This window comes from Cyprinus carpio, chromosome A17 (assembly GCF_018340385.1).
Source record: "Cyprinus carpio isolate SPL01 chromosome A17, ASM1834038v1, whole genome shotgun sequence".
NCBI lineage: Eukaryota > Metazoa > Chordata > Actinopteri > Cypriniformes > Cyprinidae > Cyprinus > Cyprinus carpio.
The window spans coordinates 25,208,422-25,235,559 of NC_056588.1; the positions used below are offsets into that span (position 1 = coordinate 25,208,422).

General features: G+C 43.1%; 1 long non-coding RNA gene across 1 annotated transcript; it reads right to left on the reverse strand.

Moving 5' to 3' along the window:
• Positions 1–16,145: 16,145 nt before the first annotated feature.
• LOC122148215 lies at positions 16,146–17,744 on the reverse strand. Its single transcript, XR_006162196.1, has 3 exons — positions 17,606–17,744; positions 17,160–17,450; positions 16,146–17,057 (listed from the first exon to the last, which is right to left on the reverse strand). It is a non-coding gene; the product is annotated as an uncharacterized LOC122148215 (long non-coding RNA).
• Between the last annotated feature and the right edge of the window lie 9,394 nt (positions 17,745–27,138).

Genomic DNA, 27,138 nt, shown 5'->3' on the forward strand with positions numbered 1-27,138 from the left:
AACAAATCTGCATTCCATGACATTCTCCTGGACGACCAACTGAAGTTTGTCTAGCTAGCTTTATAGTTATGGGTTATTGTGCTGGTTAGGGCATTTTCAGAATGAAAAATAATAATAAAAAAAATATATATATATATTATTATTTATTATTATTATTATTATATATATATATATATATATATAGTACAGGTCAAAAGTTTGGAAACATTACTATTTTTAATGTTTTTGAAAGAAGTTTCTTCAGCTCATCAAGCCTGCATTTATTTGATCAAAAATACAGAAAAAAATGTAATATTGTGATACAGTACAGGTCCTTCTAAAAAAATTAGCATATTGTGAAAAAGTTCATTATTTTCCATAATGTAATGATAAAAATTAATATATTTTAGATTCATTGCACACCAACTGAAATATTTCAGGTCTTTTATTGTTTTAAAACTGATGATTTTGGCATACAGCTCATGAAAACCCAACATTCCTATCTCAAAAAATTAGCATATCATGAAAAGGTTCTCTAAACAAGCTATTAACCTAATCATCTGAATCAACTAATTAACTCTAAACACCTGCAAAAGATTCCTGAGGCTTTTAAAAAACTCCCAGCCTGGTTCATTACTCAAAACCGCAATCATGGGTAAGACTGCCGACCTGACTGCTGTCCAGAAGGCCATCACTGACACCCTCAAGCGAGAGGGTAAGACACAGAAAGAAATCTCTGAACGAATAGGCTGTTCCCAGAGTGCTGTATCAAGGCACCTCAGTGGGAAGTCTGTGGGAAGGAAAAAGTGTGGCAAAAAAAACGCTGCACAACGAGAAGAGGTGACCGGACCCTGAGGAAAGAGATTGTGGAGAAGGGACCGATTCCAGACCTTGGGGGACCTGCGGAAGCAGTGGACTGAGTCTGGAGTAGAAACATCCAGAGCCACCGTGCACAGGCGTGTGCTTTTGAACCAGAAACAGCGGCAGAAGCGCCTGACCTGGGCTACAGAGAAGCAGCACTGGACTGTTGCTCAGTGGTCCAAAGTACTTTTTTCGGATGAAAGCAAATTTTGCATGTCATTCGGAAATCAAGGTGCCAGAGTCTGGAGGAAGACTGGTGAGAATTAAATGCCAAAATGCCTGAAGTCCAGTGTCAAGTACCCACAGTCAGTGATGGTCTGGGGTGCCATGTCAGCTGCTGGTGTTGGTCCACTGTGTTTTATCAAGGGCAGGGTCAATGCAGCTACCTATCAGGAGATTTTGGAGCACTTCATGCTTCCATCTGCTGAAAAGCTTTATGGAGATGAAGATTTCGTTTTTCAGCACGACCTGGCACCTGCTCACAGTGCCAAAACCACTGGTAAATGGTTTACTGACCATGGTATTACTGTGCTCAGTTGGCCTGCCAACTCTCCTGACCTGAACCCCATAGAGAATCTGTGGGATATTGTGAAGAGAAAGTTGAGAGACGCAAGACCCAACACTCTGGATGAGCTTAAGGGCGCTATCGAAGCATCCTGGGCCTCCATAACACCTCAGCAGTGCCACAGGCTGATTGCCTCCATGCCACGCCGCACTGAAGCAGTTATTTCTGCAAAAGGATTCCCGACCAAGATTGAGTGCATAACTGAACTAATTATTTGAAGGTTTACTTTTTTTGTATTAAAAACACTTCTTTTATTGGTCGGATGAAATATGCTAATTTTTTGAGATAGGAATTTTGGGTTTTCATGAGCTGTATGCCAAAATCATCAGTATTAAAACAATAAAAGACCTGAAATATTTCAGTTGGTGTGCAATGAATCTAAAATATATGAAAGTTTAATTTTTATCATTACATTATGGAAAATAATGAACTTTTTCACAATATGCTAATTTTTTGAGAAGGACCTGTATATTATTACAATTAAAAAAAATTGTTTTTAAATTTATTATACTTTAAATTATCATTTATTTCTGTGATGCAAAGCTGAATTTTTAGGATCATTATCACATGATCCTTTAGAAATCATTCTAATATGATGGTTTCATTATCAAAGTTGGAAACAGTTCGGCTGCTTAATATTTTTTTCAGAACATGTGATACTTTTAAGGATACTTTGATGAATAAAAAGTAAAAAAAAAAGAAGCTATGTTTTTAAAATATAAATATTTTGTAATAACAATATACACTACTGGTCAGTAATTTGGGGTCAGTAATTTTTTTTTCTTTTTTTTTTTTAAATAAAATCAATACTTTTATTCAGCAAGGATGTGTTAAATTGATAAAAATGGTAGTAAAAGAAATATATTATTAGAATATATATTATTAGATTTTTTTATTTTTATTTTGAATAAATGCAGTTCTTTTTAACCTTTTATTCATCAAATATATTAGACAGCAGAACTGTTTCCAACACTCATAATAAATCAGAATATTAGAATGATTTCTAAATGATCATGTGATAGACTGGATGTTACATGTGACACTGAAGACTGGAGTAATGATGCTGAAAATTCAGCTTTGCATCACAGGAATATATATATATATATATATTTTTAAGTATATTCAAATAGAAAACTATTATTTTAAGTTGTAATAATATTTCACAATATTACTGTTTTTTTTCTGTATTTTTGATCAAATAAATGCAGGCTTGATGAGCAGAAGAAACTTCTTTCAAAAACATTAAAAAATAGTAATGTTTCCAAACTTTTGACCTGTACTATATATATATATATATATATATATATATATATATATATATATATATATTATATATATATATATATATATATATATTTTTTTTTTTTTTTGTACAGACAAGGCTGAAAATTCTCCATATCAGGCAGTAAGGCTGCGTTGAAATGTCGGCCCTTGACAGTTGTCCTGCAGCAGCTTTAGCATGGCCTGCCATCACCTCCTTCTCCTTATGTGAGTTACTGCACTGGTAATGAGCTGTAGAAACACATACAACATGAGAAACTGACCTGAAGTTCATTCTTAAACACACCTTAACTGAAGAAGAAAGTGGAGGCATGAATGAAGGGCATGGCGATCTTTCACCTTTAATGTGTGTAAGTACTATCATTAGAGGCTTTTGCAGAACACTACAGCCAACCAAGGCACATAACTTGAATTATGAGACAATGTATATGGAATACATCTGTGGCATTTTAAATCTAAATATGTCAAATAATAGCAATGAGCAAGTTCACTTATAACAGAATACTTTGGACTGTCGTTTTATTATTTAAAACAACATTAACTAAACTCGTCTTGCATACATTTACACTATCATTAAAGATGAACATTTGCTGAAAAGTCACTTACTTTCAGACCAATATAGATGTAGATGATAATATATCATCTACTAATATTTTTTTTTTTTTTTGCCATCAGACCTTGTGGATGACTGTAGCTATTAAAGCATGTCTTACAGTTTGTGCAATTGTGCAATTTTTCTAATTACACAGTTAATATTATTTTGAATATAATAGCCCAGTTCATTCCCTCCTGGCCTTTACCCAGCTCAGCTGCATCTGGTACCTAGCAACTTGTTGGTTTTTCCTTCCCTGTAAGAAAAAAAAAAAAAAAAAAAAAAAAAAACACAGGAAGTGCTAAAATGGGGCCAGACTGTTGGTATGACAACAGAACAAAAACAAACCCAATTGGAACTTGCTTCAAGGCCAATTTTGTTGCATTATTGCACTAGTCTCTCCGCTGGCGTCCGGCCTGATCAGCTGGAAGCCCCTGCAACTGTGGGGGAAAAATAGGTAAAATAATGCAAAAGGACTGGGAACGCCTCAAACCTTTTACCAAAGTCTCCCACTACATATATTCCCCAAGGTAGTTCTCTCAATAGGGCTTGAGCTGTTAGCAACCAGTTCAAGAACCATTTTATAGCTCTGGTTTATTTACAACACATGGAGATTTGCCTCTTCATCTTGCTGGTGATGAATATTTACCAGTTTCGTTCTCAAGGTGAACAGATACCTAGATTCCTGAACTAGACTGTGCCTTCTAATTATCTTCCTGTCCCTTATCGACTGTTAAAAGCAAAGCCAAGGCACCCCTAGTAACTAATAACGTCTCGGGTTACGCATGTAACCATGGTTCCCCTAAGGGAATGAGACGCTGCGTCGAAACGCTTGTGGAATGCCTTCAGCATGACCACGCTCTGAATCACATATGTTAATCAGTCCAATGGAAGAGTGAGACGTCACGAGCAGGGAATAGGAAGCTTTAAAGCATGTGCAGTGGTACAAGCACCAGCTTCTAGGAGTGAAGGAAGCGGTCGCAGGGATCCCAGAAGTATGGCACTGAGACGCAGTGTCCCCACCTTCGGGGATCCATGGTTACATACGGAAGGAACTTAGGAACTTGAGCTGTGTCAAAACGCTTTGGGAACGAGAATGCCCACGCTGCCAGACTTATAAGTCTCTGCTTTGTGTGTGTAGCTAGGGCGAGAGAACAGAAGAGCCCGGAGTGGCTTGCATATCTAGGCCACAGAACCTGATGAATGTAATGGGCGTGGACCAACCCACAGCGTTGCAGATGTCCTGTATAGACACACCTGCCAGAAAGGCATTGGAGGCCACCACATTTCTGGTTGAGTGAGCCTTGACACCCAATGGCAAGGTGAGATCAGAGGACTTCCTAATTAGCTGCTCTAGAGACCTCCACGGAGGTCGCGAGCCTCTTAGCACTGCTGCGTTTCTGGGCGGTAACTGAGAGAAGTGCTTGCTGGAGATTGCTGCACCCTGGGACACCAGCAGGGTTGGCAGACCGATCTTCTGAGGGCACTTTGGAGAGACAGGCACTGTGTAATGGGAACGAGGGCAGCAATGCTCTGTTTCTGAGACTCCCTGTATGAGGAGCTGGCATGCGGAGGGGACTGCTCCTGCCCAGCAACCCCCCAAGCTGAAGCCCGTCGAAGGAGAAACCGCTGAAATGAACCAGGCCAAAAGGTGCAAGCGGGGCATCAAGGAGGAAGCCACTGTTCTTTTCTTTCATATCTGACAGGGTTCAACCACAGATGCCTCTCCGCTGACACCATAGCTGCCATAGACCACCCAATGGCATGGGCGGTCTCCTTGTTGGTGTGGAGAGCAAGATTAGCGGTTCTCCTTTACTCTGTGATGTTCTCAGAGTTAATGTCCTCGCCTTCATCCAGCTTTTTAAGCATGTCTGCCTGGTACGCCTGTAAAACAGCCATTGTGTACAGACACGCACCGGCCTGACCTGCTGATACGTACCCCTTTGCCCACAGGGCAATGCCCTATACCCTCGGAGGAAGACATGCGGAGCGTAGAGCTCTTCACAGATAGCTGACTCTGTTTAGCTGACTCTGCAGAAACAAACTACGCACAGACTGTTTGTATCCCCACCCGTAATGTAGCGCAGGCAGGGAGGAACATACAGCGTATAATGTGGCTTGCTCTCCCCAAATGAGTGCTTAGTCTTTGCGTGAGCTTTAGACATAGAGGAGTTATTAAGTTTGAACAAACAACACTAAATAAGACTTACAAACACAGAGTGGACTGACACACACAGAGCGCTTGCTGAATGACAGAAAGCTGGCGCTGGTTCCACCGCACATGTTTTTAAGCTTCCTGGTCAATTACATCACTCCACCCTTGACGCCTCACCCTTCCATCGGACTGATTACACGTGATTCACACTGAAGGCGTTCCCAAAGGGTTTCGATGCAGCTCAAGTTCCTGAAGGGGAACTACAGAATAGCTACAACCACCAAAACACCAAAGCCCCCCAACAACCTCCACTTAAATTGTCATTGACATATTAAAAGGGTAGTCCACCCAAAAATGAATTATCTTTATACATGTTTTTTTAAACATCATTGTTAGATCATTGTTAGTATAATAAAAAAAAAAAAAAAAAAAAAAAAAAACAATTTAAACAACATTAAATCAACCAGAAAAAAAACATCCTTTTTATACTGCAGTCCCATGTAATGTTGCTACACTGAACCAAATTGTTCCAGGCCATTCCCCATTTCATGGAAGGACAGCGATTTGTTGCAGCTGAGGATGCCTAGGTCTGTCAGCATAAATTTGACTGATATCACCTCCATCAAAGGTCTACAAAGCTGATTTATTATAAATACAGCTCCCTTGTGTTTACCGCACACAATATTCTGTCTGCAACATCTTTCAAAGTGAGCACATGCAGGTGCTGATGCCTGTCTCGGTTGGGCAGACTCGAGCAGAGAGGTGTATATATATATATATATATATATATATATATATATAAATGAAAACTTGGGATAGAAAGAAAACAAACACAATGAATGCAGATATACTGTATACAACAAGCTTCAGATGTCTGAGACCACATTCTGGGAATGAAAAATCTGGGATTCAAAATCTGGAAATACACACTACAGTTCAAAAGTTTGGGTTTGATAATAAATTTTTCATGTTTTTGTAAGACATCTGGTTGAATTTATTTGTGCAAAAATACAGTAAATTGTAAAATATTATTACAAACTAAAATAATTGTTTTCTGTTCTGTTTTATATATTTTTAAAATGTCATTTATTCCTGTAAAGCAAAGCTGAATTTCCCGCAGCCTTTACTCTGATTGCAAGAAAGACTTTCCTGATTTTCATCAGTGTTGAAAACAGTTATTGCTGCTTTGCATTTTTGTGGAAACCGTGGTACTTTCATAGTTTTGTCTGTGCTCTTGTCTTGTCTCTGACTTTTAGTTGGTAGTTTTGCTTGGTACCTGTTTCCCTTGTGATTAGTTTGATAGTCTCCAGACATGTCTTGTGAAGCCGTGTCCATCTTGTTTTTGTAAGCCCTTGTTTCCAGTGTTCATTTTCTGGTGTTGTCCATTGACATATCAGCAGGGGTCTCAGTTCTGTTTGCTTGTTTCCTGATATCTTGTTTGTTTATTTTGGTTGTTATTAATATTGATTAAGTTCAACCACATTTAGATACTGGCTTCCCTCATTTCTGAGTACAACCATTACAGAACACTGGACCAGCACAAATGATTGCAGCAGGTGAAATCTAGTTTCATCAACAAGGGAAATTACCCTTGCTTGATTATAGTTTGTTTTGGGAGTCAGTGTCAAAAACACCTATGGTAGAACAAACCCTTCAGACTTCGTTTTGGACAGGACTTAACAGATCTATTAAGGACAAAGTACAACTGGACTGTGCCTACAGGATTTAGTTTTACAGGTATTAAAGTCAAGTTTTGTGGTCCCAAGTCTGGTGGCCTCAGTTCTCTTTAACCCAGTGGTCCTAAGTCTGGTGTTCTCAGTTCTCCCACTAAGGCAACTAGGTCAGCCGAGATACCTATGTTACCTGTCTGTTCTGCAAAGTTAACTGTGTTCCATGCCTGCTTTATCATAGCGGCCATCTCCGAGCTCCCCATGTTCCCTCTCTGGACTAAAGGGACATGGCCTACTCCATATCAGATGGCCCAGCCGTGGTATTTTGTGCTGCCAGCAACAATGTGGTGGTCTCATCCACCTCCACCAGCTCTGCTTTGGTCTTCTGCACTGTGGGATCCACCATGGTCACCTGATCCATCCTGGTGCTCTCCATGTCTGTTGGCTTATCCTTGGTCTCCTGTTCATCCTCCACCAGCTCTTGGTCTCCTACTCTGCTGTGCCACACTGGTTTTCTGTTGCCCAGCTGATGCCTCCCTGGTGAAGCCATGTTCTTCTGGCACCTCCGTGTTGTTCCCCTGCTCTGCTGTCTCCTCATTCCCTTGATTCTCTCTCTAAAGGGGCACAGCCTGTCCCACCTGAACCGGCCCTGCTATGATCTTCTGCACTGTCAGTACAACTGTGATGATCTCCTCTGCCGGTGCTACCCTGGTGTTCTGCTGCCCCACCGGTGACTCCCTGGTGTTCCCCTGCCCTACCGTCCTCTCCCTGATGTTCCTCTGCCTCCTACTTCCACATGTTCCCTCTTTGGACTTAAGGGGCACAGCCTGCTCCAGCATGGTCACCTGACCTTCTCAATCTCTGCTTGCACAGCCTTGGTTTCCCACTCTGTGTTGTTCTCCATCTCTGCTGGCTCAGCCTTGGTCACCTGCTCCACTGGTGCCACCCTGGTGTTCTCCTGCTACTTTGGCACCTCTCTCCCTTCATTCCCTCTCTAAAAGGGCACAGCTTTTAACACTGATTATATTTATTTTCTCTTTGCTTTTTATTTCAGTATGGTATGTTTAATGGTAACTGCCAGTACCACTGTGATGGTCTCATCCACCACTGCCTTGGTCCTCAGGGCTGCCGGCTCCACTGGTGACACTGGTCTCATCCCCACCCGCAAGCTGCCCTTGGTCCTCAGGGGGTGGCAGCCAGCTCCAACCACGCAGGGGATCATGGCGGCATGCGTGGCCTGCGAAAAAATAGGGAAAACTGCCAAAGGCAGAGGTAATAACTTTTCATAGTCACACAGCCTGTTAGGAGCTATAAATACTATTAAAGTGTGAGAATTAACTTGCGGTAGTCTACGGATGTGCACGTGAACGCTGCACATACTAGGCACATCTGATCAAAGCCTCAGTGGTCTAACAGCGCTCGTCAATGTCAAAATGACTGAGATGGCCAATCAAATCAAAGTAGGCGGGGTTTACTGTTCACCGAAGCAGAGCGCGAAGTGTCAGTTTAACGTTAAAGAGAGCGAGGTAAGATGAAGCTGCAAATCATTTAATATTAGTCAACTTTTAATAATACGTTTTACTATAAAAATGTTAAATGACCGACAGCAGTGGTTAACCAGAAAAATTAAAAATGGCATGTCATGCCAAAAAGGTTGCCGACCCCTGGTATAGAGTACATTTCATGTTTTTCAACATTTTAAAAAATCTCTAGCCAAACTTATGAAAGGTAGTGTATGTATTGTTGATAGTGTTATGATCCCCCTTTCTGGTCTAGGGGCATGAAAAGAGGGTAACAAAAACTGTAAGGAGAGAGTGAGAGAACTCCCGTCTCCAGGTCCCTGGACAAACACAGATCACAACACCACCAGGTCCCAAAGTAAAAAGATATAACAGCCTTTATTTTAGATAATCAGTGGGATACAAACTTAAGACTTAAGGAGGGGAAACGGCCAAAATAACAAACAAAAGAGACACTTACTGAGGGTTTCTGGACATTTTTTACTTCAAAAGAAAAAGAAACCAAAGACAAACCCTTTCCTTACTCCCTCTCTATTTAAAAACAGGAGAAAACATGAATTATCAAATTAAATGGCATCCTCCTCCCTAAAAATGATCACACAACAAAGATATAGCAAAGTTGAACAACAGATAAAATTAAAAGTAACCCTGGCCACATAGGGTTAGAACTATACAGATACATACAACCAAGGGGATTAATTTAACACTCCAACTAGTTAGTGGTAACTAGAACCATAAAATGTTACCATACTTAAATGAAAGTTAGTAGTTATACAACATGCACAACAAAAGAAACAAGTGCTGGGACCGGAAGATGACACTCTCTCAGATGAAAGCCTCTCTCCCGTTTGCAATTCTCTGGGTTCTTATATAACCTGTATTCCATTCGGAAGGGCTCTTCCCTAATCCCTTTAAAGGGTTTACCCTCCAGAGTGAGAGCTTTGAAGGGTTGAAGGGTGTAGGGGACCAAACAACTGTTTCTTGAAGTGCCCTTCTGTGTCATCATCACATGCCCACACGGAGGCACCGTCATCATGCAAAGAATCTGCGCAAAGTATCATGCTGGCCCAAAGTGTCCATCAGTTGTACCCTTCGAAATCCTCCATTCCGAAGGGCTCTTTGAAGTGGCCAGTTTTGAGCATTTTGGTTTGGAACGACCCTTCAATATGGCGGCCATGGTTGTTTTCACTCTGAAGTGCCCTTCGGAGGGCGATATATCCAGTTTGGGATGCACCACTACACTGCTCTACTCAGTCCTTAACGAGTTAAAATAAATACACGTCCCTATGGACGTAACAATATTGTATGTTCAATAACCGGTGAAAAATCAAGACATACAAGTTGTGTCTATGCTCATTGTAATGCTTTAATGGCTTAAAATAGAGAGTGTAAGATGACTTATCTGGCTGAGGTCTGGAGGGCTTCAGCTGAATGAGATGGCTGGAAGTAGTGAGAGAGACTCCTGGGGAACAAGTACACAGCATCCACTCTGTGAAACTGGAACACATTTAACTGGTGTGTGAGTGTCACTGGGGTGGACTCGGATGACCAGCCACCCCTTACTTAGACCCCACCGTGAGGAGCCGACACCACAGGTCCGCAACAGATGGACAACGCAGACAAGAGGTAACTTCAAAGGAATAACAATCTTTATTGAGCACAATATATCAGTGAGCACAAGCGTGATAGACTTCAGTGTCCTCTAGGTCTTCTTCAGCTACGGATAGGTACTGATCGTACGTCGCAGTTTCGCCCTGACGGCGACTTCACCAATAGGGCGGCTCTCTTCAAGACTTGGGCAGTGAGTCTACAGATAAGGATACTTCTCAGTCAAGGATACTTGCGTCAATACACAGTAGTGAGACCGTGGTTTAAAAGCTTACTTCACCAGCAATGTTGCATTCTTCAGGACTCTGTCGGTGAGTAGACAGGTCAGGGTTCTTCGCAGTACAGAATTCTTTCGTCAGGGTACATTAGAAAGAATAATTTAAAAGCTTACTTCCTCAGCGATGCTGCGTACTTCCAGACTCAGACGGTACGTAGGGAGGTAAGAAGTCTTCTCAGTACAGGATACTGGCGTCAGTGCACGTCAGTGAGACAGTGGCTTAAAAGCTTACTTCACCAGCGATGCTGCATACTTCCAGGACTCAGACGGTAAATAAACAAATAAATTATTCCAATGGAGAGCAGGTATCATAACTTTTCACAAACGTGTAAGCAGGGGTTGGGACTACTTCTCAGCAAAAGCACACCACACTCATGTTCACCACAAATCCACAGCAATGAATCAATGTGTAACAATAAGGCAAAAGCACTGCAATTCACTCACACGGTAAGGCTGATCAGAGGTCTCAATCCATTCGTTACACTCCCGTGGGGGATATTCAATCCTCAATTCCTCTTCAGCACACTCTGAAACACATAGCTTCCCCAACAGTCAGATTTACATTCACTGTATCCTCTTCAAGCTTTTCAAATGTTTGTAAGATGAAATATATCTTTCTCTCTTCCTTCATAGCGCAGATCCAATCGATAAATCAGTCCAGCAGATTCCCACAGACGAACTCTGTTCCAGCAGACTTCAATAGAAAAACCTTTTCCCCGGAGACTTCAACAGGAAACCTTCACACCCAAATAACTTCTCTGAGCAAGCTTGTGCCCAAAGCTGCTCCACAAAGACCCACCGCGCGCTGAAACTCCTCTGAATAGCCCTTTTATCCTTTGCTTGTAAAGCAGGAAGCCTATGTGCACGCCGCTCCTCTCTCTCTCGCACCTGCAGTGCATTAGCGCTAATCAGGCCGGACAATGTTTCTGCCGCACCCGGAACCGGAGTGGGATGTGTCTCACACAAATCGTTCCCTCGGGAAACTCGTGACTCGTCAAGAGGGTTCCGCTTGCTGAGCGTTTTTGTCACCCATGACATCCCCCCCTGTCCTTCAATTCCATTCGCCGTACCTCTCATTTTCCCGTCCCCAGGCACCACAACCCAACCAACCATGGGTACCTCTGTGACGGGAGGCCCACTTGGAAGCCGCTCTTGCTTCAACTTCAGGGTCCCTCGGGACCACAGCCCACCCTACCATGGGTACCTCTGGGACGGGTGGCGCACTTGGGGCCTCGGCCGCTAGCTGTGGATAATTCGGACATGGACGGAGCAAGTTTTGATGGAGCACCCGTATCGGTCCTGGTTTCCCCTCGGGCCGTACCGAGTAAACTGGAGCATCAGGCCCTTGTCGTCATTCCACCACATATGGCGTCGACTCCCAGCGATCGCTGAGCTTCCCCTTCCCTGGGCGCCGGTTGTCCCTTACCAGCACTCACTCCCCAGGTAACAAAGGGGCCTCTCGGGCAGTCCGGTCGTACAGCCGCTTGTTCTTGGCTGCTGCTGCACTCAGATGATCTGAAACTCATCGATAGGCATCGAGCAGTTGATGGTGGTGCCAATTCACCCAGTCAGTGGTACTATACCCTCTTTCTGCAGCCTCGGCCCCCAGGAGCAGGTCCACAGGTAAGCGGAGATGGCGTCCAAACGTAAGGTAGGAAGGAGCATACCCGGTGCCACTGTGCACACTATTATTATAGGCTTGCAACAGCGAGGGGAGACTCTCAGCCCATTGGCCCTGTTGTTCACTCTCTAGGGTCCCCAATAACTCCAGCAGGGTCTGGTTGAATCTTTCGCACCCCCCGTTACCCTGAGGATGATATGAAGTCGTGTGGGTCTTCCGGCACCCATAAAGGTGGCTCAGCTCTTGGATGACTCGAGACTCAAAATTTGGACCTTGGTCTGAGTGTAGGGTCTCCGGGCAGCCAAAAGTTTGTATCACTGCCCTCCAAAGGGCGCTGGCTGTGGTAACTGCCATCTGATCTACAGTGGGGACGACCCAGGCGTATTTAGTGAATAGATCAGTCATCACCAGGATATTTTGAAATCTATCCGTCGGCTGACCTACAGTCAGGAAATCGATTCCTATGAAGTGCAGAGGTGCTTTAGGCTGCAGGGGGACCAGTGGGGCTCGGGCTTCCTTCCTGCGTTTGAACAACGTACACCGTGGACAACTCTGAACGAACTCCTCAACTTCCTTTTCCATCCTAGGCCAGTAGAAATACCTCCTCAGCAGCGATAACGTCTTCTCGTGGCCCTGATGGCCAGTACGGGTGTGGTATGCGGTCAATAGCTCCGAGACTTGGCCCTCCGGTACCACCACCTGCTGTACTGTCTCCTGTGTTCTGGGATCTTGCATCGAACGGCAGATTACCCCTTCTCTAAGTTGCAGCCTCTTCCACTGCCTTAGGAACTGTTGTACTCCCGCCGTCTGAGCCCACCTTTCCTCTGCCCTCGGCATGTATCCCTGTCTAAGGTACGACGTAACCTGACACAGATCTGCGTCTCCCTGCTGCAACCTTCTCCACCGCCCAGGGTCCCACCCCCAACTGGATGGAACATCCCTCAGGGTCCCGGGAGCTTCCACCATTGCCACCAGCAACTCGTTTTCAGGGCCAGGGGTACAAAGGGGCGTTTGGTCGTCTCTCCGGGTGGCTGGAAGTCTAGACAGGGCATCTGCATTTACGTGTTCTTGGCCGGGTCGGTACTTAAGCTGGTAGTCATAATTTGCTAGTTGTGCCACCCAACGCTGTTCTACTGCCCCCAACTTGGCGGTCTGCAAGTATACTAACAGATTATTATCCGTAATTACCGTCACCTTGGCTCCCCACAGGTAATCTTTGAACTTCTCCACCATGGCCCACTTCATTGCCAGTAGTTCGATTTTGAAGGAGCTGTAATTCGCCGCGTTCCGCTCTGCAGGATGTAAACTTCGACTTGCGTATGCAATCACTCTCTCCACTCCTTGTTGCTCTTGGGCCAACACGGCTCCCAAACCTGCGTTGCTGGCGTCAGTGTACAGAAGGAACGGCTGGGTGAAGTCTGCGTAGGCCAAGATAGGGGCCCTCAGAAGTTCCTGCTTGAGGTTCTGGAAAGCGGTCTCACAGGTGGAGTCCCAGTGCACTGACGGGGAGCCTTTGCCACGGGCACTTCCGGAACCAGCAAGAAGTTGGTTCAATGGCTTAGCAAGGCCCAAGAATCCTTTTATAAAGCGTCGATAATATCTCACAAAACCCAGAAACGACCGCACCTGTCTCACTGTCCGGGGTGGCTCCCACCCTTGGACCGCCGCCACCTTCTCCGGGTCGGGGGATATCCCTGCAGCACTGACACGATGCCCCAAGAACTGTACCTCCTTCCGCAACACCTGGCATTTATCTGGCCTAAGCTTCAGCCCATATTTCTCCATGGCCCTGAACACTTCTTCTAGATGGTGCAGGTGAGTGCAAAAATCAGGGGAGAAGACGATCACATCGTCCAGGTAGACCAGCATCGAGTCGACCAGTTGTCCTCCTAAAAAGCGCTGCATCAAGCGCTGAAAGGTCGCAGGAGCATTGCACAAGCCGGACGGCATCCGGTCCCATTCAAATAACCCAAACGGGGTGGTGAAAGCTGTCTTCTCTCTATCTCGGTCGTCTACCTGCACCTGCCAATATCCACTTGCCAGGTCCAATGTTGAGTACCACGCCGCTTGGGTGAGACTGGTGAGTGAGTCTTCAATCCGTGGCAGCGGGAATGCGTCTTTCTTCGTTACGCTGATAAGTTTGCGGTAGTCAACGCAGAATCTCCAAGCTCCCGTTTTCTTCTGCACCAAAATGATTGGCGCCGCCCACGGACTACTGCTCTCTCGAACGATTCCTCCCTCCAACATCCCTTTCAACAGGCCGCGGACCTCAGCATAGAGAATGGGTGGCACTGGACGGTACCGCTCTCGGCTAGGCATCGCCTCACCCGTGGGTATTTGATGCTTCACTACCCCTGTGCAGCCATAGTCTTCTTCGTGGGTCGAGAACACATGTTGCCATTTTCTCAAGAGCTCCTGGAGCTGTAACACTTGCCCCTCCTCCAGATTCTCACCCTTCAGGGACTCTCCCATCAAATGGGTCAGCACCCCTCCTCCCACAGGGCCCGGTTCTGCCTCAACTGGGCGGACGGTGACTTCCACCACCGCAGAGCTCACCAGCCTGAAGCAGACATCCTGATGCTCATAAACCTGGACAGGACATACCAAGGAAACTCGGACCAGACGTTTTGTTGTTGACGAAGGAGCACGGGGTAAGGATGGGCGTTCCGCACCTTTACTGAGACTCGCCCTCGATGGATGACCCCCAGCCCTTGAGCCACTTCGATGGGCTGACAGTCCTCATGAGGCTCCACCAGAACACAGGTACCCGACCCACGGGGTCCTGAAGGCACTCGGACCCAAAGAACCGTCTCGCTCTGAGCTGGAACAGACAAAGCGTACCGACAGGCAACTCGACCGATGTCCTCTCTCTCCTCCACTTGACTAGCTGCGTGCACTCTTTGGCAATCGGCCAGAATTCGGTCCCAGTCCTGCCTTGCCGATGACAAAGACGTCCGAGCCGGCCGGCCCCGGAACAATTCCTCCCAGCAATCCAGTATAACATTCATCCCTAGGAGTGCTCGATGAATGCCCAAGCAATGATCTCAAACGATAACAACCCCTTTCTGTTGGACGGGAACCCCTCGGACCAGAAAGTCTACCACGATGTACCCAGTGTAGGGGATGTGCCCCCCGTAAAGTCAGCCGGGAAGCTTCCATTGCTTGGAGCCGACGATCTGCAAACAACTCCTGGGCCAGACTCTCCAAGAATAATGTAACTTGAGAACCTGTATCAACCAGACAATTTATCGTGACTCCATTAGCTTGAACCTCCATGGTGGGACAACGCCCAACCCAGTCATCTCGTAAAGCAGGAACAGAAGAAGGGTCACACAAAGGGGTCCCGGCCACTTGACCCACAGTGGCCGGTGGGACTAAAAACCCCCTTGAGAACCCCGACGGAGCCCACACTGACGACTGATGTGTCCCGGACCTCCACAATTAATACAGATGGGCCTCCCCTGGTCATCCCACTGGAACCGGGGGCCCACAGGTCGTAGGGGGCGGCGCACAGGACCTCGCCCCTCCTCCGAATACGACCTCTCTCTCACCATCGACCCACCCTCGACTCGACCCCGACGGAATTCACCCAACAGGTTCCGAGATAGTTCCGCCATCTGTCCCTTGACATCCTCCAATAGTTCAGTTCTCAGTTTCTGTTTCCAATCACTCGGCTCGACAGGCGCGGGTCCACTGGCACTACTTGCTGCCACACAAACAGGTGTATGAGTCATCTCTCCCTGATCGAATTCCAATGCCAAGGCCTCTTGTCGCAGAGCCTCAAAGGTCATAGTGGGGTCTCGTCGAAGCTGAAGTCGTATGGCCTGACGTACCGGCCCCTCACGCAGCCCCAAGACAAATTGGTCTCGTAACAAGACATCTCCTTCACCTAGTCCATGATCCTGTCGTCCCTTCAGCCGGCCAAACTGCTCCCGCAATTTCAGGGAGTATGCCCGAAGAGTCTGCCTAGGCCCCTGTCGACAGCTAAAGAACTGGGCACGAAGAGTGGCCACCGGGGTAGAGTCTCCATATAGTCCTGACAAGAAATCAAAGATAGTTTTCGCGGTAGCCCGTGTGGCTTCTGATGCAGCAAGAACTTCTCTTTTGGCTTCTCCTTCCAAAGATCCCAACACAAACTGTACTTTCTGTGATGCACTCAGTCCCTGTAATCCGGCCAGATATTCCGTCTGCGCCTTCCAATAGTGCAAGCCTAACTCCGATCCTGGCCCTCCATAACGCTGTGCCCAGGGAGCTCCCATAAAGATCGGCATGACTTGCGGACGAGCCGCTGGTGCCTCTTCGTCCACCATCGCGTACCTGTGGCCGCTACAACTCACGGTGGGAACCCTGCCGACTACGCCACTTTATGTCACCGGGGTGGACTCGGATGACCAGCCACCCCTTACTTAGACCCCACCGTGAGGAGCCGACACCAGTTCCGCAACAGATGGACAATGCAGACAAGAGGTAACTTTAAAGGAATAACAATCTTTATTGAGCACAATATATCAATGACCACAAGCGTGATAGACTTCAGTGTCCTCTAGGTCTTCTTCAGCTACGGATAGGTACTGATCGTACGTCGCAGTTTCGCCCTGACAGCGACTTCACCAATAGGGCGGCTCTCTTCAAGACTCGGGCAGTGAGTCTACAGATAAGGATACTTCTCAGTCAAGGATACTTGCGTCAATACACAGTAGTGAGACAGTGGTTTAAAAGATTACTTCACCAACAATGCTGCATTCTTCAGGACTCCGTCGGTGAGTAGACAGGTCAGGGTTCTTCGCAGTACAGAATACTTTCGTCAGGGCACATTAGAGAAAGAGTGATTTAAAAGCTTGCTTCCTCAGCAATGCTGCATACTTCCAGACTCAGACGGTAAGTAAGAAGGCAAGAATTTCCCCACAGCAATATGTTCCTTCCTAGGGCTTGCAAACAGAGAGAGTGGTTTAAGAGGAGATTTCAGCAAAGCAGTATATTACTCAGAGCTCAGACAGCCCAAGAGGGGATAACACAAGAAGATTCCTCACCAGAAATACTGCATCCTTCGGGACTCTGACGGTGAGTAGACAGGTAAGGATCCCTCGCAGTACAGAATACTTTTGTCGGGGCACATTAGAGAAAGAGTGATTTAAAAGCTTACTTCTTCAGCGATGCTGCGTACTTCCAGGACTCAGACAGTACGTAGAGAGGTAAGAAGTCTTCTCAGTACAGGATACTGGCGTCGGTGCACGTGAGTGAGACAGTGGCTTAAAAGCTTACTTCACCAGCGATGCTGCATACTTCCAGGACTCAGACGGTAAATAGACAGGTAAGGGATTCTAATGGAGAGCAGGTATCATAACTTTTCACAAACGTGTAAGCAGGGGTTGGGACTACTTCTCAGCAAAAGCACACCACACTCATGTTCACCACAAATCCACAGCAATGAATCAATGTGTAACAATAAGGCAAAAGCACTGCAATTCACTCACACGGTAAGGCTGATCAGAGGTCTCAATCCATTCGTTACACTCCCGTGGGGGATATTCAATCCTCAATTCCTCTTCAGCACACTCTGAAACACATAGCTTCCCCAACAGTCAGATTTACATTCACTGTATCCTCTTCAAGCTTTTCGAGGGGGGGGGGGGGGGGGGGAATGTTTGTAAGATGAAATCAATTCACTTATCTTTCGCACTCCCTTCATAGCGCAGATCCAATCGATAAATCAGTCCAGCAGATTCCCACAGATGAACTCTGTTCCAGCAGACTTCAATAGAAAAACATTTTCCCCGAAGACTTCAACAGGAAACCTTCACACCCAAATAACTTCTCTGAGCAAGCTTGTGCCCAAAACTGCTCCACAAAGACCCACCGCGCCGAAACTCCTCTGAATAGCCCTTTTATCCTTTGCTTGTAAAGCAGGAAGCCTATGTGCACACCGCTCCTCTCTCTCTCTCGAACCTGCAGTGCATTAGCGCTAATCAGGCCGGACAATGTTTCTGCCGCACCCGGAACCGGAGTGGGATGTGTCGCACACAAATCGTTCCCTCGGGAAACTCGTGACTCGTCAAGAGGGTTCCGCTTGCTGAGCGTTTTTGTCACCCGTGACATGAGCAAGACCTTGTTTGTTGACTTACTGGGAGATTTATTAAGCTGAGCTATTCTGAATGGGAGACACTTGCTCTTCACACATGATTTTAGAGTTCTTAAGACAGTCACTCAAACACCATGGAGAATATTGTAAAGGATTATAAATAAAGACAAAAGCTCAATTGTCCAGTCCGTGGTTCTTCGATAATTAAATAGTAAGAACAAATGACAAAATAGATGTTTGATCACAATTGCTGTGCACTGCAAAAAGTGAACGTGAAAGAGTCTATTACCTATATATCACAATGAACATCAAGGTCTTTTGAAGCTACCTTTATACTAAGTAAACTAAACATTGACTAACTCTAAATGGTTTTGACTTTATCTTAATAATAATAATGATAATAAAAACTTTCATATTATAGCTAATTTATTTATTTATATAATTTATATAGCAAACAAATATATTGACCTACATAACATTTTGGCTTATGTCTAAAGAAAATATATTAATTATGGTCTATATAATAAACAATCTTTTATATATATATATATATATATATATATATATATATATATATATATATATATATATATATATATATATCATTTGGAAAAAACTTTTTTTCAGTATGTGAAAAAAACATTGCTGTCTCTATGTTGTAAATGGAAACTTACAATATAGGATATGATTATTGTAGAACCCAGTACATTTCTTGGATTTTGTGTGTGTGTGAGAGAGATTCTTGAAGTTATCAGCTTCTCTGCAAGAAACTTTTGTCAGTCTTAGCAAGTAATTTGGTGTACGTTGATGGTACATGATAGGAATGAGTTGGATGGAAGGTGCTAGATAGAGAAAAGAGGTAGAAAGCAAGTGCAGATATTTTAAGTCTCCTCACTGTGTTATACTTCCTCTAAAGTGCATGGTGTCAATGGCAGCTTTTCAGCAAGATGGATAACAACACTATGGCCAGGCTTTTATCGGCCTCCCAGGAGCTAAACACAAAAGATACCAGCCATTACACAGACATCCAGAAGGCGCATGGGGATGTATGCATTTATCTAGGGCTGCTGGCAAATGAAAGTGCTGGCTGTGCCTTTGAATAAAAAGATAGTTGCTTTGTGAACAGAAATGTGTTGTATAAACATACACTTGAGCAGAACACCAGACCATGTGGTACTGACACTAAGCCAGACTTCAGAAAGAACCCCAACAGAAAGCTTATTAACACTGTCTGAATCGTTCACTATCCCCTATATAGCACACAATGTGCCATTTTCAATATAGAAAATAGTAAATATGTGAGAAAGTGACAAACTTCAGAAACAACAAGAACATTTTTTTTTTTTTTGGACCGAGAAGTGTAGAATCATGTTATCAGAATTTGTATTGAGCTGCATAATCAATAGGCTAATTCTAAAATGCGAGTGTATAGACTAACATATTGTTATGGCTGGTGCTAATAAAGCTCATGAAGATGAGGATTAACATTAGGAAATAGACTTTTAGTAAAAATAAAAAATAAAATACTGGGGACAGGAATGAAATACATGCCAACATAAACGAGAACCGACCAACACTGAGGGAGAACTAATGACTTTAGTGCATGACAAAACAAAGGAACTAATGGGATAATATTAATAGAACACTTATTTATAATACTATATTTATGCAAGGATTCATCCTTGAAGTATTGACAATTTCATGATCAATCTGCCCATCTCTAACAAAAGGAAGATTTTTGTGTTACATGGAGAAAGCTCTGTGATAATGGTTTTGCATTTATTGTTTTTTTTTTTGTTGTTTCTTTTTCCTGATGCATAATCATCCTATGTTGTTTTTTTTTGGTTGTTTCTTTTTGGGAGAGAGCCAGCCTGTGCAGGTCTGTGACGTCACACACAAGAATGCATCAGTATAACTGCCCGCACAGGTCTGTGACGTCACACACAAGAATGCATCAGTATAACTGCCCGCATTTACACAGAAATGACGCCTATTACGTGATCAGAAACTTGGCCAACCCAGTCAGGGTGAGGTAATATAGAGAAAACTGGAGAGGCAAACACAATAGCTAATGATTTCAGTAAAATATGGCTTCTCAAAGTTTGTTTTTCCTGGCTGGTTGAAGCTCGGCAGATCCTTCTGAAGAATCTCAAAAATAGACAGCAAACTCTTAGACTTTGTCTGTGGAGTGGAGAATATTATAAAGAATTATGAATTATGCATTATTACTCATTTATCTTTATTACTAATGGATTATTACTTATTTATCATTATTAATAATGGATTATTACTCATTTATCATTATAAATAACAAAGTAATACTAATTTATCATTACCAATAAATCATTATTACTCATTTATCATTATAAATAATGTACTATTACTCAACGGAGCTGGGTAGTAACTGATTACATGTAATATGGATTATGTAATCAGAAAACAATTCTAAAGCAATCAGGCCATGTATGAAACAAATGAATACGTAAGTTACTGGTGATGTATAGCTGTGAAATACTGTGTCGTCATCATAATCAGTGACCTTCAGTAACTGTTGATTCTGGAAGGCTTTGAGCATGTAATGTCATTGCTGTTTTCATGTTTATTGATGTTTGTTCATGTAATGCAGGGTTTCCCTAACATGTTTGTCAGCCAAACCACTTTGACATAAAATATTAACTTGAAATATTTCTGAGGAAGTTAATATGGCCACATTCGGTAAACAAATAAAATATTACAATTTTTAGTGTTTAGTGTTTAAATTAGTTTTATTTAATGTTATTTTTAGGATTTATTAAAATTTTTAGCTTTTTAATCAATGCACAAACCCACTGCAGTTCTTACATTAAGCCTGGGTTGTGAAAGCCTGTGTCAGGGACCTGGCAAGCCCGGTCCCAGCCAATCCACAACGCTCACGTTCCCCTGAGTACTAATCACCCTCACCTGTTCATTATCAGCGATCTCATCAAGGCACTATAAAACAATCAAGTCAGTTCACCGTCAAGCCTCCAACAGGTCAGACCTCATGGTTCCGTCCCCAGCCTGCTTCACATCCGAAGAGCTCCACGACGTAACGTATACATACTTTTGAAAACTAACCTCTGTGTCATTGTGCTACTGTTTCCAGGATTCCTGATAAACCTTAGTTCCCTGATTACCCCTCTATCTCCAGTGTCCCGAGCAATCCCGCTCAACATATCTTCACATATACCCAACTAAAACGAACTAGCAACGTAATTAGTTACCCGGGAGGAATGTTGACGAGCACAAGGTAGATCATTATGTCAGGCTGATTGGGTTAGAATCTAGACTGACATGTTAAAAGAGGGTGATGCCTTGAAATCATTGTTCTTTACATTGTTAACCATGGTGACCTGCAAAGAAACGCGTGCCTCAATCATTGCATAAAAATGGCTTCACAGGCAAGGATATTGTGGCTACTAAGATTGCACCTAAATCAACAATTTAAAGGTTCATCAAGAACTTCAAGGAAAGAGGTTCAGTTCTTGTAAAGAAGGCTTCAGGGCGTCCAAGAAAGTCCAGCAAGCACCAGGATTGTCTCCTAAAGAGGATTCAGCTGCGGGATCGGAGTGCCACCAGTGCAGAGCTTGCGGATAATGGCAGCAGTCAGGTGTGAGCGCATCTGCACGCACAGTGATGCGAAGACTTTTGGAAGATGGCCTGGGTGGTGTCAAGAAGGGCAGCAAAGAAGCACACTTCTCTCCAAAAAAAAAAACATCAGGGACAGATTGATCTTCTGCAGAAAGTATAGTGAATGGACTGCTGAGGACTGGGGCAAAGTTACCTATTCCTCCGATGAAGCCCCTTTCCGATTGTTTGGGGCATCTGGAAAAATGTTTGTTCGGAGAAGAAAAGGTGAGCGCTACCATCAGTCCTGTGTCATGCCAACAGTAAAGCATCCTGACCCTTCATGTGTGGGGTTTGCTTCTCATCCAAGGGAGTGGGCTCACTCACAATTCTGCCCAAAAAACAAAGCATGAATAAAGAATTGGTACCAAAACACCCCTCCAACAGCAACTTTTCCATCCAACAAAGTTTGGTGAATAACAATGCATTTTCCAGCACGATGGAGCCCGTGCCATAAGGCAAAAAAGTGACTAAGTGGCTCGGGGGACCAGAATGTTGAAATTTTTGGGTCCATGGCCTGTTAACTTCCCCAATCTTTAATCCCATTGAGAACTTGTGGTCAATCCTCAAGAGTCGGGTGGAAAAAACAAAAACCCACTAATTCTGACAAACTCCAAGAAGTTATTATGAAAGAATGGGTTGCTATCAGTCAGGATTTGGCCCAGAAGTTGATTGAGAGCATGCCCAGTCGAATTGCAGAGGTCCTGAAAAAAGAAGGGGCCAACAAATACTTTTTTGCATAAATGTCATGTAATTGTCGATAAAAAGCCTTTGAAACGTAAGAAGTGCTTGTAATTATATTTCAGTACATCACAGAAACAACTTAAACAAAGATCTAAAAGCAGTTTAGCAGCAAACTTTTTGAACACTAATATTTATGTAATTCTCAAAACTTTTGGCCACGACTGTATATATATATATACCCTTGTGTTTGTCTAGTTCTTTGTCTGGTGTTGTTCCTGTATGGCTGTTATTGGTTTGCTCTTGCCATGCCTTGTTTTTTTGCCCTGATGTACCTGGATGTACTTTGTGTTTTGGCTTTAATAAATGGTTAGCTGTATTTGGTTCCTCTGCTTTGACTACACGCAACAACGTGGATGTTATCACAGATATATTTCTCTTGACACTCAAAATATTTAACCCTTCCCCTAACATTTTTTGTTGATTTTCATACACATATACACACACACACATATATATATTTACCTCTCAATCACTCATAAATGTCTTCCTGGTGTAATTTATCAGTTTTTTAATTGTCAGAAACACCTAAACGCATTGTCCTAATATACCAAAATTTCTGAATATTTCCATGTGGAAATTGTTGATTTATTTACTTTTATTTGATTGCTTGGTGCAACATTTCCTGTTTATTTGTTGAGTTTTCCTCTATACACCCATTGAATCAGGAAGGCTTTAGCAATTGAGCACCTTATTGGTCTATTTATCTCACAAAGGCAATGAGATTATTTATTCATAGGTAGTGGTTTGATTCATTTGCACTGCATACCACATGACCCGGTGGTCTATTCACATATAATCACAGAATATGGGTCCCATGGTCAAATTATGGGTCCCGAATCATGCTTTGCTTGCAAACATCCAGGCAAATGTACAATTCTGGAACTTGTGGTTTGTCTCTACTGCATGATCACCTGTGCTGTATACTTTGTGCATGACCTTGAGAGAACTGTAACACAGCTCCAGAGTTTGGATGAAAACTTCATCTTTCAACCTCAAAATGAACATTAAAATAATTCAGCTCATCCAGCAGATGTGCAGGTTGTATTTCTCGGATTTATGATTGCCTCAGGCCTCTGCTGTGTAGAATGACCTTGTGTGTCATTTGATTTTATGATGGCATAATAAAGGTGACATGATATTTTAATGTTAATATAATTTGTCATATCCCAGCTGTTATACAGATACAGAGACTATGTGTAAGTCATTCCTAGGTTGATTGCTTAGGTTTCCTAGGTAAATACTTTTAAAAAGAAGGGAAGTGGATTGTATTGAAGGTATCATTATAAACATCTGTGAAATTACTTATGATCTTTTCTCTGGATTCTATGTGTTAACCTGTAATCTCCTCAAGTGCACATTTTCTTAGATTAAATGGAGAGCTCTGTTATGGTGGTTGATATTTAGAAAATTCAGGTTACAGAGCTCCTTTCTAATCTCATCTCATTACAAGCTTCTTTGCTCAAGGGTAGAAAGAAGTTAGCAATATCTGAGCAGTGTAATACTGTTAGTAAACTTCTCGACACCGCTGAGAGCAGCGTAAAGATGAACATGTAAATACACTATATGGACAAAACAATTGAGACACACATATTCATATTTGAATTCAGCTGTTTCAATCAGACACATTGCCACAGGGGCATAAAATCAAGCATCTAGCCATGCATTTGTGAAAAAAAATGGGTTGTTCTGAAGAGCTCATTGAATTCAAAGTGGTACTGTGATAGGATGCCACCTTTGCAGTAATTCAGTTTGTAAAATTTCATCCATGCTAGATATTCCACGGTCAACTGTAGGTGTTTTATTTGGAAAGTGAAGTTTTAGGAACAGCAGCAGAAAGAAGAATGCATTTATATATATTTAAATGCTATTTACAGTAGTCCCGTCTTTTATAGTCAATGATATTACATGCTGATATAGTCACAGTTATTGTTTATTGAACTTATTGTTGTGTCGTCATTGTCTCATGTAAGTCATGGGAAAAAAGTTTGTCAACGAACATTTTTCATCATGCTTTTCATTAACAAATTAACATTATAACCAAAAGAGACCTCATCAACAATGCCACCTTAAGAGTTGTTAATTGAGACCAGAAATGTTTGAAAGAAGGAATTTTAAAAGGGGTCATGACAGAGTTTTTATCATTATTATTACTGTAACATGTTCCTTGGGGTTCATTTATAATGTGGTGGGGGGAGGGGGGTGATTATGTGTAAATTTTTCTTATGATGTAGTCGATGTCTTGATCTGGAGGCTGTCATATATGCAAATGTTTTTGTCTGTGTGATGTCACAGTTCCCACAATATTAAAATTAGCCATTTTTGACACTTTTTTTTCACAATGAGGAGGCCGTTTTAAGCTATGAACCTTGCAGGTTTCATGTAAACTTGCAAGTTTAATTGGAACAAAGAACTCTTGTCAAAAGAACAAGGAGAATTTTAATTTCTCATATCATGACCCCTTTAGGTTAAAAGGAACTGAGCTTATAAAACACCTGCGGTAAAATCAGGCCTGTCTTGCTTTGCAGTCAAGGAAATGTGACTCAAACTGTTGCAAGGCTAAGCTTTATTGTTGAACCTCAGTTGGCTAAAGAAAGATTGAGGGTGGAGGGCCACAGGGATGCTGGGTGGAGAATGCATGGAATGTCCATTGCTGTTTACTGCCCGGGATGTTTCACACATGCAGGTCAGGGGGCTGTCATCTGTCTTCCACTCTCTTACCCTCAGCTTCTCATCCCCCCTCATTACATGAGGGTCAAGCTCAGAGGTGACCTAATTAAAAGCTCATTACATCACAGACAATATCCATTAGCATGCCAGGTCAAGCTGTTAATCCATTAGTGTTGCAGAGGCTGCTTGTCCAAGCCTCACATTTTATAAGCCCCCTCCAACCACTCCTTCCCAAAGTACACACTCGCTCACACACAGAATCTCCACTTAACACTATCTCTATGCAAACAGAAGATGAATTTCTGATGCACACAGTCAGACAGTCCTCAGGTAATGATGACGATGATACTATGATTTTATTACACAAAGCAATTTACAAATACAAAAATGTAAAAACAATAGATAAAACAGAAGAGAAATAATGATAGTAGACTCAGAGATGATATGCATCTGGGTCTTTAAAGACTTTTTAAAAATCGCTAATCACCAAAGGAAGTTTATTTCACAACCGTGGAGCAGAAACAGATAAGGCACAACCACCCATGTAGGCTGCTGAAGAATAGATTAATCAGAAGAGTGGAGAGAGCGAGTTAGAGTGTAAGGAGCAACAGAGATATGACGGCTATCCCATAAAGAGCTTTATATGTTAAAATCAATATGTGCCTGTATTGGAAGCCAATGCAGTTCATAAAGAACAGGGGACATATGCTGGCAAGCGGTTGTGCATGTCAGTACACGTGAGGCCAAATTCTGACTATACTGCAGTTGCTTGATACACTTATCAGGGAGACCCGAATAAAGTATGTTACAAATCACTTTCTGCATCAGGCAAAGATAAATAAGGTCGAAGTGTGTCTGAGATGGAAAAATGCAGATTTCGAGACATTTTTAATATGGGCATCGAATGACAACTATGAGTCAAAAATAACACCTAGATTTTGCACCTGTGATGCTGGAGACAGAAAGTCAGAATCGGTAAACAGTCTGAGAGTATTACATTTATGCAAAGCTGCTGGCGTACCAACTAGTAGCAGTTCAGTTTTTGATTTATTTAGTTTAAGATAATTGTCATGCATCCACACCTTTATTTCTTCCAGGCAGGAGGTAAGAGATGTAATAGCGAGATTAGGGACAGGGAGTGTGCTGATGTAGATCTGCTTGTCGTCAGCATAACAGTGAAACCCCAGATCATACTTTCTAATGATTTCACCAAGTGGCAACATATTGATGCAAAACAAAATGGGTCAGAGTACTGACCCCTGTGGGATGCCCTGCTGAACTAATGTTGCCTCAGATGTGTTTTTCCTCAGGCAAACATGCTGAAAGCGATCAGTTAGACTGAATTTAAACCATTCGAACACAGTACCAGAGATGCTAAACAGAGTACGCAACCTGTCAAGGAGGATAATATGACATATAGTGTCAAAAGCAGCACTAATGTCTAACAGGACTAAAATGCCACAAGCACCCATATCAGCAGAAGTAAGAAGGACATTTGTGACCTTTACAAGTGCAGTCTCTGTGCTGTGTCCAGGTCTGAATCCAGACTGGAATGGTTCCATTAAATTGTTTTTGGACAGATATTGCTGTAGCTGGCCAACAACAACTAGTTTGAGGACCTTTTTCAGAAAAGGCATATTCGCAATAGGCCTGCAGTTAAATAAGTCTTCAGCATCACAAACGTTTTTTAAGAACAGGCGATAGAGCTAAGTGTAAATAGCAGTATTTTTTAGTGATATGCTATTAGGGATTTGATAATAATTGCAGTAGTAAGTGTACAAATATGCAAGCACTTTTTTAGACCTCATAGCTATGGGCAAGGAAACATTCTATTTATACAAAAATACCATTTTATTCTTGTTACACTACTTGTT